Source organism: Gymnodraco acuticeps, unplaced genomic scaffold (genome assembly GCF_902827175.1).
Source record: "Gymnodraco acuticeps unplaced genomic scaffold, fGymAcu1.1, whole genome shotgun sequence".
Classification (NCBI taxonomy): Eukaryota; Metazoa; Chordata; class Actinopteri; order Perciformes; family Bathydraconidae; genus Gymnodraco; species Gymnodraco acuticeps.
Window position 1 is genome coordinate 31,415 of NW_022990439.1, and position 14,981 is coordinate 46,395.

A 14,981-nucleotide genomic window follows, 5' to 3' on the forward strand; every position below is an offset into this window, starting at 1 on the left:
AATCTGTATATTTTAACACCAGAGCACATTTATTTGAATGAAAACCAAGTTGTTCACACAACCAGCTTTGGCCTCTGAGGCAGCCATTACCTGATCTTAGACATGTTCATAAGTACCTAGGGCTGGGCGAATTTTCGGTTTTAACGATTAATTTGCATTTTGACTTTCCTACGGTTTGTGAAATGGCTGAACCGAAAAATCGCGATTTAAAAACATTTCTAGACTCCGCAGATTTGTTTTGCTTTAAGGGACTCCGTAGTAGTTTACTCTCTCACTTTCCAGAACGCGCACAAAACTCAACCACATTGCCTGTGACTACCCGATCTGCAGCTCTGTGTACACATATATCACTTAAATTATTCAATACATCCTTTGTACTGAAGTATTCAAGAGTAAATAAAGTTTAATATAAATGATTTGCTGTGGCCAATTGTTTTCATTGCATTTACAGACCCGTGTAAATCTCTGATACCACCCAATGAATGCATTGACTTGCTTGTAGAACCACGCTACACAAAACAGATAGCAACACCTATACAAACTATAATAAAAAAAAAGGGGGGGCTACTTTATCGACATATATAAAGTATATAAATATTTTATTTTTTTCAAAATACCAAAAATATCTTGCATTTAGCCATGCCTCATTTCGCTCCATTTGCTTTTTCCAGCGCTGTTTTTGCAGGGGGCTGATTCTGTGAGCTGCAGCTGACCACGCCCCCCTGCAGGAGAGGGGAGCGTGCTCTGAGATCAGCTGCTGGGCGGTCTGTAGAGGGGGAGGAAAAGAGATCTCCGTCCTCCGTGTTTTATTCTTATAGAAGTAAGAAGAGAAGTATTGGGGCAGAAACCCTCCTTTTTACGCAGCGGTCCAGACATAGACATCAAACGGCGACACATATTCAGTTGGCAGTTACTTTGGCATTAGGGCAGGGATATCTAGATACTTCCCAAGGTCTGACATCATGAAGTGTGCTACTTTTAAAGCAAGCAACGATGTTTTCAAATCTGTAATCAAAAAGCTCCTCAAAAACACTATCGAAGCAGTTCCTGCCGTTGCTACGTTAGTTCAAACAGTAACAACGGACTACTTTTCTTAGCGGATGCATGTCAATTTAAATCAATACATAAAACTATTTTTTAAATCAATAAAATCATTTTCTAAATCCATAAAAGCATTTCAATTAATATTGGGAGTCATGTCGTTACTTTGTTGAGAATGTGGCCATGTGTAATAAGCGGGATAATGTGCACATTGCATAATGTGCCTTCATGCCGATCTAGATCCCTCCGCAAAAAAAAAAAAAAAAAAACGGCTCGTTCGCGGGCGAGAGCCGGCTCCCGTCGTTCACTTAAAAGAGCCTTGGTCTGGTTTGTTTAGAAAAAAACAGAAAAAAATCGAGGTTTAAATAGAAAATTGTCCATTAGTTCGAAAAAAAAAAAAATCGCGATTTTATTTTTAGGCCAAATCGCCCAGCCCTATAAGTACCACAGTTAAAATGCAGTAATATGTGGGCCGCTTCCAAACATCAAACTCTTAGAAAAAAGATATTATCCACTGCACACTTTTTTAAAGCAACACTGACAACTTGCGCCTGTGAGACATGTAATCTCTGAAAATGATTAGACATGCATAACTTCTACAGTGAAAATCGGTCATACTGTACTCTATATATATATATATTAGGGCTGTCAAACGATTACATCACAGCTTAAAAATTAATTAATCACGATTAATCACCATTCGAACTATGTCCAAAATATGCCATTTCTTTATGTATATTGTTGTGGGAATGGAAAGATAAATGAAAGAAGGCGGATATATCCATTTAACATACAGTATGTATGTTTATTATAACATTGTTCTGTGTGTCAAAATGAAAGACAGCCCACTAAAATTCGTTACTCAAAGCCTATACTTTATTTTAGGACAGTGGTCAACATTTTGGTGATGTAAAAATATATAACACGATGTTGTAAACTAAAGTTACATTTACAATATCTTTATCAATTTAACTTGAACATTTAAATATAAGTCGCTCGTCAATATGAAAGAAACACACTTACTCTGTCCTTAAATTGACGTTTAACACCAGAATTTCTACTCTGGTAATAAATACAAATTCATAGTCTTATCAATTTATTTACAATAGAAAACACGCAGCCCGCCTGTTCATACTGTTTACAGGCCACCAAGCCTCAGTTAAGAAAAGGTAAAGTTAATATACTTAATGTTTGTCTGAGTATATTTACCTTTGAATCTGGCCATGACTCATGCTGGTAGACCGCTAACGCTAGCATGCTTTATTCAGACATTGACTTTAGCCTGTAGTCGAATTGGAGTCATGGGTGGGTAGTGTTTTTACAGTCCACTAGCTCAGTTAAGAACATTTAACGTTACAGTTAATGTTGTGTTGAGAAATATATGCTCTGCTGAGTGTTCAATCACTGGATAATGCGTGGTCTGAATAAAGCATGCTAAACGTTAGCGCATGCTAAACATTAGCACAAGCTAAACGTTAGCGCATGCTAAACATTAGCGCAAGCTTTTACGGCCTACTCAGTCAGAGTCACGGCCAGACACACGGCTAACGCTAACGTTTCCCATAAATAACATTACATTTTCTTAAATGAGCTACCGGACTGTAGTAACGTTAGCCACCCATAAATCCAAGCGGGCTAAAGGCTAATGTCTGAATAAAGCATGCTAGCGTTAGCTTATAAGGGCTATCAACAGCCGGTAAGACCCACAGCCAGAGTCAACGGAAGATATACTCAGACAAGCGTTAACGTTTCGGTATGTGAAATTATATTAATATATATATATATATATATATATATATATATATATATATATATATATTAACATTAGTTTATCCTTACCAGCATCACATGTGCTCGTTTTCCAAGTGTCAAAGACTGGATAGAGGCGGATGAAGACTGCTGGTTACGACGATTACCTCTGTCACTACCGATCTGCCCCCCCCTGCCCGATCTGTACTGCGCATGTGCGAGATGGTCTGCTACATACGGCATCCCAAATGAGACACTTGACACAGTGGTCTTTGGCAAAGCAGAAAAAGAACACCCGACAATATTAATCTGAACGAGAGAGATTAGTTAGTTAGTTAGATTAGTTATTGTTATTACAACGTGACTTCATATTACAACGTGACTTCTCTATTATTTAACAACTCTTTTTATTGGGTTCTTTTATTTTGGGTTAAGTAGATTGTCAGAATAAGTGAGAAATGGATTTAACTTCTGTTAGACAGCTATCATACTGAATAAATATTTACTGTGAATGTATGCAAAAATATATGGCATTAATAATGTATAATCTAATTACATTAACTGTGAATGTTTCATTTTATTTAAAATGAAATAAAATTACATGAAAAAGTTGATTTAAGAACAAATCTCTGTTATTAGATCAGTACTTTTCTTATATGACTATTATTGCTACATTTTAAAGGTCTTTACCAGCTTTGGAATTATATATATATAGCACCTTCTTCCATCCCATCTCTACTGACAATCATTAACACTTAGATTTTATATTTATATTCACTGTTGGATGCTGGACCTAAGAGTTTCAACGACATAATTACTCTGTTGCTATGTTAGTTTGACAATAAAGAACCTTGAACCTTATGATATCGTCACCCTTTTCAGTGATTGACTTGAACACTAAGAATGTTTTTATGAACTTCAGACATTTTCAAATACAAATGTGATCATACACCAACACACTTTTTAGGGATATACATTTTTCACACACAACACACAACCATTTACTAAATTACACCAAATCCCATCATAATACGAGCAAATAAAAAGGCACAATAAATATATTATGTGTGTGTAGGGCGGCACTAGCCAGCGTCCAGCCACAACAGTTTGTGTGTGGGTGTGTGTGTGTGTGTGTGTGTGTGTGTGTGTGTGTGTGTGTGTGTGTGTGTGTGTGTGTGTGTGTGCTTAGGGCGGCACTAGCCAGCATACAGCCACAAGAGAGTGTGTGTGTGTGTGTAGGGCGGCACTAGCCAGCATCCAGCCATGATAGCGTGTATGTGTGTGTGTGTGTGTGTGTGTGTGTGTGCGTGTAGGGCGGCACTAGCCAGCGTCCAGCCATGATAGCGTGTGTGTGTGTGTGTGTGTGTGTGTGCGTGTGTGTGTGTGTGTGTGCGTGTGCGTGTAGGGCGGCACTAGCGTCCAGCCACAAGAGAGTGTGTATGGTTTAGAACCACTTGTAAATGTCCCTGTTTTGGAAATAATAAAGGATTTCTGCTACATCCACAACTAGCCAGAGTTTAGGTAGAAAGCAAAGAGAAGACTGAAAAGATGTGTTGTGTACCTCAGGTCTATGATCATGGGTAGAGGAACCTCGTCACTCAGCAGGGTCATTCTGATCACCTGGACATTTGGCTCACCACTAACTAGAGAAATTGTCCATTTGTTAAAGCACTCTTACACTTTTTATTTTATTCGCTCATTATATACAGGAATCCTCTTAATGTTCTCATGTCTGTATGCTATAAATGCCTATTTTAAAACAAATTAAACAATACATGTTTTATATTTTATCCACACAGTATGTAAGCAATACACTAGGGCTGCATGGATACAAATAATCTAAACAGTGTCAACCTACTCATGAAGACGGTTGTTTCTGATCCAAGTTGGTTAGGGACCTGGCTATGGTAAACTTTTTTCTTAATTGATTCTTAGTTTGGGTTAATGGAAGCCCTTTTTTACTAGAACATTGACTCTGTGTTTGATTGTTGCACCACCAGTTTTCTCTTTTGCCGGCCAGGTCCTGGTACAAGACCCATCCATTCGTTGCCACAGGTCACACTTCTCCCCTGCTGTAAAAACAGGTTGGAAAGGATAGTTGTTTTTTTCCTTGTTTGATTCCAATCAAAGCAAGTCTTTCAGCTAAAAGTATCAAAGATTCCCAATTCTGTAAACAGGGTATACTCGACAAAACTGACTCAAGTACATTTACTCAAGACTGTACTTTAGTATACATTTGAGATACTTGTACTTTACCCAAGTATTTCTTTATAAACTACTAACTTAGTATCCTTTGTACTTTTTACTCCACTATTTTACAGATTTATTTACTTTATAAATTCAGATTTTGACAGACAATACTTAGAAAAAACTAGAACTAAAACCATGAATGGGTTAAAATAAATGTAACTGGAAACATAACTGTTTTTACAAATGCAGAGCTACCACTTTAAAGCAATTAAACAAGCGAGATACAACATGTTAATGTGAGGAAAACTTCTGTTATCAATGCTGAGCCAATGCTCGTGAAAGGAATGGAAGCTGGATTCGCCTTAGTCAAACATTGACATTTATTGAAAGTATATTACGGCCGGAGAATTCACAAGGTATATGCACAACTTCTTTGTGGGACACCAGGCAAACTCTGAAGACAAAGGCGACAGGAACACATCTATACATGAGAAGAGGAGGGCCTTAAAACACGCGGGCTTTCCTTTAATGCAAGCCAGATAGAGAGACAAAGACTTGTTGTATTGCAAACCCACATGAGCCAAGCTTCTCCCCCACAGGAAGACAGATGACCTCTTGACCTGTGTCTCCCTGAGAAGTTACACACAGGATCACATTACAGGCAGGAATATATGCGGTTTAACAATAAGCATTACTTTGTGATTAACAGTTTTACAGAAAGACTGAGAACCTCTAAATACACAGATCGGATTAAAATATTCTCTCACAGTTAATACATTTGTTTTAAAGAAGCTGGGAGGTGAATTTTGTTGACTTTCGACCGGATCTGGCTGTCCCCCCCCGGTTCTACACTTTATGCTAAGCAGAGCTAACTGGATGCTGTCTGTAGCTTTATATCAATCATACAGAAATGAGAGTATGTGTCTTTTTTTAATGTAACTCTTTGACAGTTTTGAGAGAACCAGCAAACTGAAGGTGAAAGAGAAATGGATGCAATTTTGGTTTCACAGTTCATAAGATCTTCCCAAAAGTTGCATCATGAATATATAAATCCAAATACATGCTGACAGACAGATGGTGATGAATATTACCATTAATATGCACTACTAATGTTACAAACATAAAGCATGCGCAACATTGTATTTCTACTGGCAGGTTACAGATGTATCACTGACTGCAAGTGACTTAGCTGCATTGAATTCAACCACATTTGATTGCTACTTATTACCACTTGTTTCAGCTTGAATTCATGTTATATTTACATTTGTAACAGCTGAGTTTTGGCATTGTGGTACTTTGGCAAATGTGGGTAAAGGTACATAAGCAAGTGTTTAATCTGTCAATGTTCTGACATCTAGTGGAGACTGTGAGAAGTGGTGGGAGGTGGTTGTGTGTAATCAATCTGTATTATCAGTATAACATATATCAAATGTAGTAGTATTTCTCACTGTGGGCTGTCGGTTCTTGTAAGATCACCTTTCCTCTGCTCACTTCTGATACTGCAAAGACCTTTCATACTTTAATTCTAATTATGATCCCTTTGAATAATGACCTGTACACTAAATGTGAATGGCAAACCTTCAAAATCCACTCGGTGGAGAGTAAAAATGATCTTTTTCTTTAAAGGTCACCTATTATGCAAAATCCACTTGTTCATGTATGTATCAACATGTGTCCCCTCTGTGTAAAGAGATTCTGAAAGTTTCAGGAAAAAAGATTCTCTCTCTTTTTGTCCTGATCCATTTATATAAAAACCTGTCTGAAAATGAGCTGATCGGATTTTGGCCACTTTATGATGTCATAACGATTTTTTGGCTTGTGTAACCATTAGCCCCCCCCCCCCCCCCCCCCCCCCTTATCACCTGCATCTCCTCCTAGAGCACCATTGAGTTCTTTTTTACCAAATATCTCTCAGAGGGGCGTGGGGAGGGGCTCCTTATTTTCATCTAAAGTAACAGACAGAATCAGCACTTTTGAAACAGGGCTGAAACAGAGGGGATTATGGGATGCTACAATGCATGATCTGTTTGGTGTTTGGAAACAAACACTTCAGAGACATGTTTTGTATATATCTGAGACCTATAATATAATATATACATATACATATATATACATATACATATACATATATATATATACATACATATATATATATACATATATATATATTATTGATGAAAAACAGTATAATAGGGGACCTTTAAAGTTTGAAAGTATTTTGGTCAAGTGACCAACAATTAGAACAATAAATAGATTTGAAATCGTAAAAAAATGAAAGACAGAATAAAGACCAAGGCTGCAGTCGAATAGTCCATTAGTTTAGGAACCTTCCTAACGGAGTGAAATGACCCGGAAGTCCCTCAGTGGCAGCCATGATAAGTGCCGTTCAAATTCTCTAGAATGATAGGAAAGGAGGTTTCAAACTTCCTTTATAACCAGGGGTGCACATAACTTTTTTGCCCTGGTTCTCAAAGGAGCACCTGGAGATGTTGCTTGGTGCTCATCCTTAAAATGAAATAAACCGTAACTTTTGAGGGGGTCTTGACTTTATTTGCCAGACACACGGCACTGAACACACATGCAGAGGTGAACACAAGACAACATGAGCACGACCAGTAATCCTACAAGCTGTCATCACTACCCTCCTGACTGTTCTCCTCACTGTCTTCCTCTCTGTCAAACATGGTAGCTGATGATGTAGGCCTACTTCTTTCTCTCTGGTTGAGTCTGTGATTAGCTGCTTGCATCCACAAGTCAACAGCTGGGTTTGGGTCGAAAGTCTCTGTTGTCATCTTAGACAAGTGGTTGTAATCAAATAAGTATGTGAACATAACCAATAACCTACCATAGCCAATAACAAATGAATGTAACTTATTTTATTTGTGTTGTTCATTCATATCTTATTTTACCTTAACATTTATTTATGCATTTTTTTTAATCTCTGCAGTTTTAAAGGATATTTTTGGTTACTGTCCTATAGTATGCATTGGAATGATTTAAAACCTGTTTATCCCAATAATTATAAAGGAGTGCCTTGGAAATATGTGTTTACATAAATTGCGACCAAACCGTTTGAACTTAGACTTTACCTCACTGAGCTGTAGTTATCAGTCTGACTGGAGAGGACTCTCCCTCCACATTATTGTAAAAACATCTTCTTCTTATATCCGTTAGAGCAGCTGGCACGGCACCAGATTCTAATAACAACAGCGCTGGTACCGGTGCACCCTCCCTCTCTCCTTCGCATTTTGGCTGTGAGCTGCGGGCGCCAGATAAGCCAACATCCCCCATTTTCATCACTTACAGCGCCCATCGTACAGGGCAAATGAAACGTGTAACCGGGGTGAAAAGGGTGTTACATTTACTTAATTATGAATATTGTTACATCAAGGCCGAAAATTAGGATGAGCCCCAACGGTCAAAATGTTTTTTTCCCTCCCAGAACTGCCAGCGCAGCGCCTACCCAGATCTGGCGCCCTAGGCGAACATCTAGCCAGCGCTACGGGCCGACCCTGAGTTCATATCATGGTTCATACATGTATGCAACTCGCAAATATCTTTCTCTCTCTCTCTCTCATCCTCTCTCATCTCTCTCTTTCTCTACTCGCTCTACTCTCGATCTCTCGTCGCTATCATCTCATAGCGCTTCAGGCTCTCTCTCGACCTATCTATCTCTCTCTCTCTCTCTCCTCTATCTCTCTCTCTCATCTCTCCTCTATTTTCTCTTTTCTCTTTTCCCTTCTCTCTGTCCCTCTCTCAATGTTGGTACGCAAATGCGCTTTGTTTCAAATGACCCGGTGCTCTTTTTTTGGCGGAGGTGCGCATGCGCACCTGCGCACCAGTTATGTGCAGCCCTGTTTATAACCTCCTTCAGTTTAGGAACCACTGGACCTCCCTAACCGAAAGGAGAGGAGAAAATGCTGCCCCACAATGCCTTGCAGCCGCAGCATTTGCCGTCACTCAACAGTCGGCCGTTCACGGAAACAATCGATTATGACGGAGAAATTATATCATGAAAGTTACGGTGCTTATTAAGCTTTTTAAAACGTATGTGGTAAGTTGCCAAGGTGTTTAAAGACTAACGTTTATAATAAATACATTTGTATTGATTTTAAGATATTTTCATAGTTCATACAATCATACTGGGATAATTTTTTGTATTAATGTGGACCGGAGGAATCCGTGTATCTACCGTCCAATTGTTTTTCTTTATTAAACACGTAAACGGAAGAGCGTCTGAGAGGCCTTTTTGCTTTTTGCTTTTCACCTTACTAAATGGTGAAATGGTCTTTGGAGCGAGGGGCGGGGCCAAACTCACGGAAGTGATTTCAAAACAAAAGCACTCGTTTGCTAAAATCACATACATAGTGAATCACTACAGTATCCTGCTGAAGGACCGGTGATTATTATAAAACAAGGGGAATTTAGCAATCACAATGAAAACGGCCAAGACACATATTGAGCCCAGAAAATGGATGTTATTAAGGGCTGTAAATATAATAAGCCTATGTCTAAAATGGACAACATTGTTAGGAGATTTAAACTATACGGCGGTTCTGCACTTCGGTCACTCCGCCGCCTCTCGAGTTTGTTTTTTCAAATCAGCTGCTCTTCATTCCTGCTATATTCAATGAGTGATACAAATATTTGTTACCACAAGTTCTTAAGGAAACTGACACTGTTGGACTCGGTTCTAGTTTGACTTCTACCAGAAATAAAATGAAGTACTTTTACTGTGTACTTTGTGAGTCAATGTTCCCTCATGAGACTGATATTGTTGGACTGAGTCAGTTTGAACTGATACACTGGGTCAAAGTTATGGGCCTTGGAAAATATTTCCACAACACTTGCTGTGTACTTTTCCAACAATCCTCTGTTAATATCCCCTCCCGAGTACAAGAATGCATGTTTCTCTGCTATTTTTAATAAGCGTTAAAAAACCTTTCTTCATGAGACTGATATTGTTGGACAGAGTATTTTAAGAGGATGGTAGACATGATATCAGCAATATTTCCAGTCAGTACTCCGGCAGCAGCATTTTTACCCCTTGGAAAGTCTTTAGAGTCTGGCCTGGATAGCTGGTCTATCCTTCAGCACACTGACACACTCGGTCACTCGTGTTGGCCTCGAAGCTGCTGTCTTTTAAAATATGATTATTTCTCTGCTCCTAGTTCATTCCTCTCAGATTCTTCAATCAGTCCCAGTCATTGCATGTCAGTCAATAGAGCTTCGAAAAATGTGTCAAATTCAACAAAAAATGTTTTGTGAGTGAAGGCCAGAGCTAAATTATAGATGGTTTGATTGTGTAATTACAAGGTGAGAGAAAAATAAATCCACATCCTCCTATGAAACGTATTTTATTTCCTTTTCCATGTTATATTTATACTTACTTGCATTAGAACATTTGCATGTTGAACTACATGCTGGATATCTCCCCCAGCCTCAAGGAAATACAATACAATAAATTGATTCATAATTTTTTTTAAATCATAAAAATGTATAAATTAATAATGTTGTGTGCAAACATTTCAAATTTAAATATGAAATGAAGTTTACTTTTGAAATGATTTCTCACAAAAACCTTTCGAAATTATAGTAAATTATTAAAAAAGTTTTAGTCAATATACGTTTTTCTGCCTAAAATAGTTGAATGTAAACTATATCAAACACCACATGCATGGCAATTAACCCATTTTTGCCCGCTATTTAAATTGGCTTTGGTTAGTTAATACAAATATTGATATAATATATATATAGCATATAATTGATGCAGTCTTTCTGAACACTTTTTAAAAAAAAATCTGCACAGAGAGTACTTACAGCAGTTGAAAAGATTTGTGAAAGGATACATTATTCATGAGCTTCCATGGCTCTAGTATGGGTGTTTTATTGTTGCTTGTATTATCCTCAGATAGTGATTTGTTTAAATAACTAGTGACATTTTAATAAATATTGCAAAAAAGGGCTCCAAAAAAGGCATATATAACCTGGCCGGCTTAGCCAGTGTGTATTTCTTCAAGCACCACAAGATTCATAGTTTATAAAGTACAATTCTGGGCCATTGATTGTGTCATTTCTCCAAACACATACAGTAAAAAATGCCTGTTTTGAAGCCTTAAAATGGTGCAGGAAAAGGACTTTACATTGTATTATACTTAAAGACAGGGCTATTCAGTTAAGAGAAGAGAAAAAGGAAAGCAAATTGTTATAATGGGTGATTTAACATTAATGACAAACATAATATGAGGTCCTTGGCACTCAGACTCTAGAGGGTCATGTTGTGATCATGGGGCATCGCATCACCCTTACTGCATCAGGACAATATCATATGGAGTCAGACACTGGAAGTGTGCTGGAGGCGTTGACTGGGACTGATGGAAGGATGAGGCTGATGAGACTGAAGAATCTGCGAGGAACGAATTAGCGGCAGAGGAATAATTATATAGTAAAAGACAGCAGCTTCATAAGAGGCCAACCATGAGTGTGTCAGTGTGCTGAAGGATAGACGAGCTATCCAGGCCAGACTCCAAAGACTTTCCAAGGTGTAAAATGCTGCTGCCGGAGTACTGACTGGAAATATTGCTGATATCATGTCTACCATCCTCTTAAAATACTCTGTCCAACAATATCAGTCTCATGAAGAAAGGTTTTTTAACGCTTATTAAAAATAGCAGAGAAACATGCATTCTTGTACTCGGGAGGGGATATTAACAGAGGATTGTTGGAAAAGTACACAGCAAGTGTTGTGGAAATATTTTCCAAGGCCCATAACTTTGACCCAGTGTATCAGTTCAAACTGTCCTGACTGAGCACAGGCACCTGTAACCTTGGCTGCTGTGCTCTCAGTGTTTTGTCTCCCTGTTCCTGCCTGTTGGCGTCAGCTGATAGAGGTGTTATCATTCTATCTTGTTATGCAGCATGTTGATGATGCTCTCTGAGCTAGCTAAATACATGGGTCTGGGGTAGAGTTCTTCAGAATTGACGTGGCAACTCTACCGTGAAGTCAGAACCTCTGACTCTTGGACTTGTGATGTGAATCCTCCGGCCGTAACTCCAAATAAACCATCATGTGTTTGACATCAAAGCTACTGCTCTTCCCGTGTCTCCTTCCTGAGTCGGTGACTCCCACTGCATAGCTACACAGAAGTTTCCTCTACAGCAAGTACTTCATAGTACTTGTGGGGGTAGTTTCACTAGTACTGAGTCCAACAGGATCAATCTCACGAAGAACTAATGGCAACAAAAAAGAATTCCCTCATCAAACTTAGCAGAAGTGGCTTGATTTTGTTCTCAGCGGGGGACTTTGACAGAGTATTTCTCAAAAAATACACAGTAAAAGTACTTCAATGTATTGTAAGTAGTAGGCTAATACAAAGTCAAACAGTATCAATTTCATTAAGAACTAATGTTAAAATTATATTTTTTATCATTCATCAAAGACAGCAGAAAACATGCATAATAGCCTACTATGGAGGGGACTCTGACAGAGGATTACTCACAAAGTACACAGTAAAAGTACTTCATTTTATTTCTGGTAGACGTCAAACTAGAACTGAGTCCAACAGTGTCAGTTTCCTTAAAGATCAAATGCAAAGCTTCCAAATATGCTACATTTTTATAGAAATGTTGTTTTTAAGACTGCCTGTATTTTTTATTTGATTTAAATCGAGATAATACACCCAAAAAAAAGCTTTTTATTGATCCAAAACTCGACCCAAAGCCGTCTGAATTTCTGACATGTAATTCCCAGCAGCCTCCGCGCGCGTGACGTAATAGTGGCCAAACAGTCTCTGGACCAAATATCCCGACTCGGCAGTCTCGGTCACATGTTTTTCGAAAAGAAAACTGAATTAACATGGGTTATTTTTGAGCTTTTTGTTGTACGAACGGTGCGGGATCTGGGAGAGTTTTACATGCATTTCCCAAAGACCAAATCATCCGCAAAAAATGGATTTTTTTAGTGAATCGTGTTGGCTGGCAACCGACAAAATGGAGCAAGTTGTGTTCTGACCACTTCGCGTGTGATGCATACGACGTTGATCCTGCTATCATGAAGTCTGTTGGTGGAGAAGCATTAATAGCACGTCGGAGGCTGAAACCCGGAGCCGTCCCCTCCATATTTCAGCACAAGAAACCACTGAAAGAACGAAAGAGCCGGGCGATGCAGAAACGCCAAAGAATTGAGGTAAACAACTTTTGATTAGATTTCAAAGCGCACGGAGCACAGCAGATAACGCAGATAACGGAATTGCAGTTTTATTGCTTATAGAGGTGGGCACCGTTAGATTCTGTGTCTTTACGATCATAAACAATGTGTTGGATGTGGAGCTAGGATAAGTAATAAGGGCGCTAGAAGTGATAGGTTAGCATTTTTCGCTCGGGGCTAATTCACTGTTAGCATTGTAGTTTATCTGCAGCTCATTCATCGCTCCTCCACTCATAACGGAAAATGTCGAACGTCCTACAGTCGGTGATGCGGACTTCTTCTCCCATCTCTTCCTTCACTTTCCCATAGTTGTGGCAGCACTTGTTTGCTCGGCTTGTATGCATGGTCTGGCAGTTTCCACATCTACACCAATTCTCAGCACCCTCGGCCTCTTCCTCAGATGGCGAACTTGAATCATCGCCATCAGCATTTTCATCGGTGATATCAGGTGACGTTTCCTTGTATTTCCTCTTCGACATCAGAGGCTCGTATAGATATGGTTGGATGTCGACAACATACTCCAGATATTGGGTGGCCTCCGACTCAGAATCAGACATGATAGACGAAACTAAGTTGTACTATCGGCGGAAGCCGCTGCGAGCATTTTTCGCTCGGGGCTAATTCAGAGGCTCACTCAGAGCGCCTGGACTTTATTTTTCTAAACCTCTCTAAAAAGGTCAAATTTCACTTGTTTTGCATCAATCTTGATACAGGGTACTTATTATATGTTATAGTTTGGATTCCTAAAGCTTTTAGTCTATAGTCTACTCAGAATCAGACATGATAGACGAAACTAGTTGTACTATCGGCGGAAGCCGCTGTGATTGATAAGCCAGGTGGAAATATGTTTGGCACATCTGACGTCACGCGCCGCCATCTTGCGGAGGAGCGGCGGAGAAATAAATCGTCGGACTTGGTGTTGGGGGTTGAACAAAAATTAATATTGCGCATTGCCAGACTCATATTATCTCCGATTGTAATACTGCAATATCTTAGATAGTGTTGTAGCTATATGATTTCGATTGTACTGGCAATTATACAAAAAGCTTTGCATTTGATCTTTAAGAACTTGTGGTAACAAATATGTGTATCACTCGTCAAATATAGCAGGAATAATGAAGAGCAGCTGATTTGAAAAAACAAACTCGAGAGGCGGCTGAGTGACCGAAGTGCAGAACCGCTGTATAGTTTAAATCTCCTAACAATGTTGTCCATTTTAGACATAGGCTTATTATATTTACAGCCCTTAATAACATCCATTTTCTGGGCTCAATATGTGTCTTGGCCGTTTTCGTTGTGATTGCTAAATTCCCCTTGTTTATAATAATCACCGGTCCTTCAGCAGGATACTGTAGTGATTACATGTGTGATTTTAGCAAACGAGTGCTTTTGTTTTGAAATCACTTCCGTGAGTTTGGCCCCGCCCCTCGCCCCTCGTACTATTTGACCATTTAGTAAGGTAAGAAGCAAAAAGCAAAAACGCCTCTCAGACGCTCTTCCGTTTACGTGTTTAATAAAGAAAAACAATTGGACGAGAAAGGTGACGAGCATAAGTTTCACTTCCCTTTTTTATTTCAATTCCAACTTTGGTCATGAAGAATATGTTTCTCTGTTGTCCACGTTCATAAAGCAAAACAACAGCATCAGAGCACGGTGCAGAGTCTCTAGATGAGTTTACAGTAGTCCCTCGTTCTTATTAAACATCCATGTTGTAGTCCGCTGTATAGAAAACTGTAGTTTCCATAGTTTCCCCACAGCAGCAGACACACAAAATGACGTCCGCTGGCGCATCATA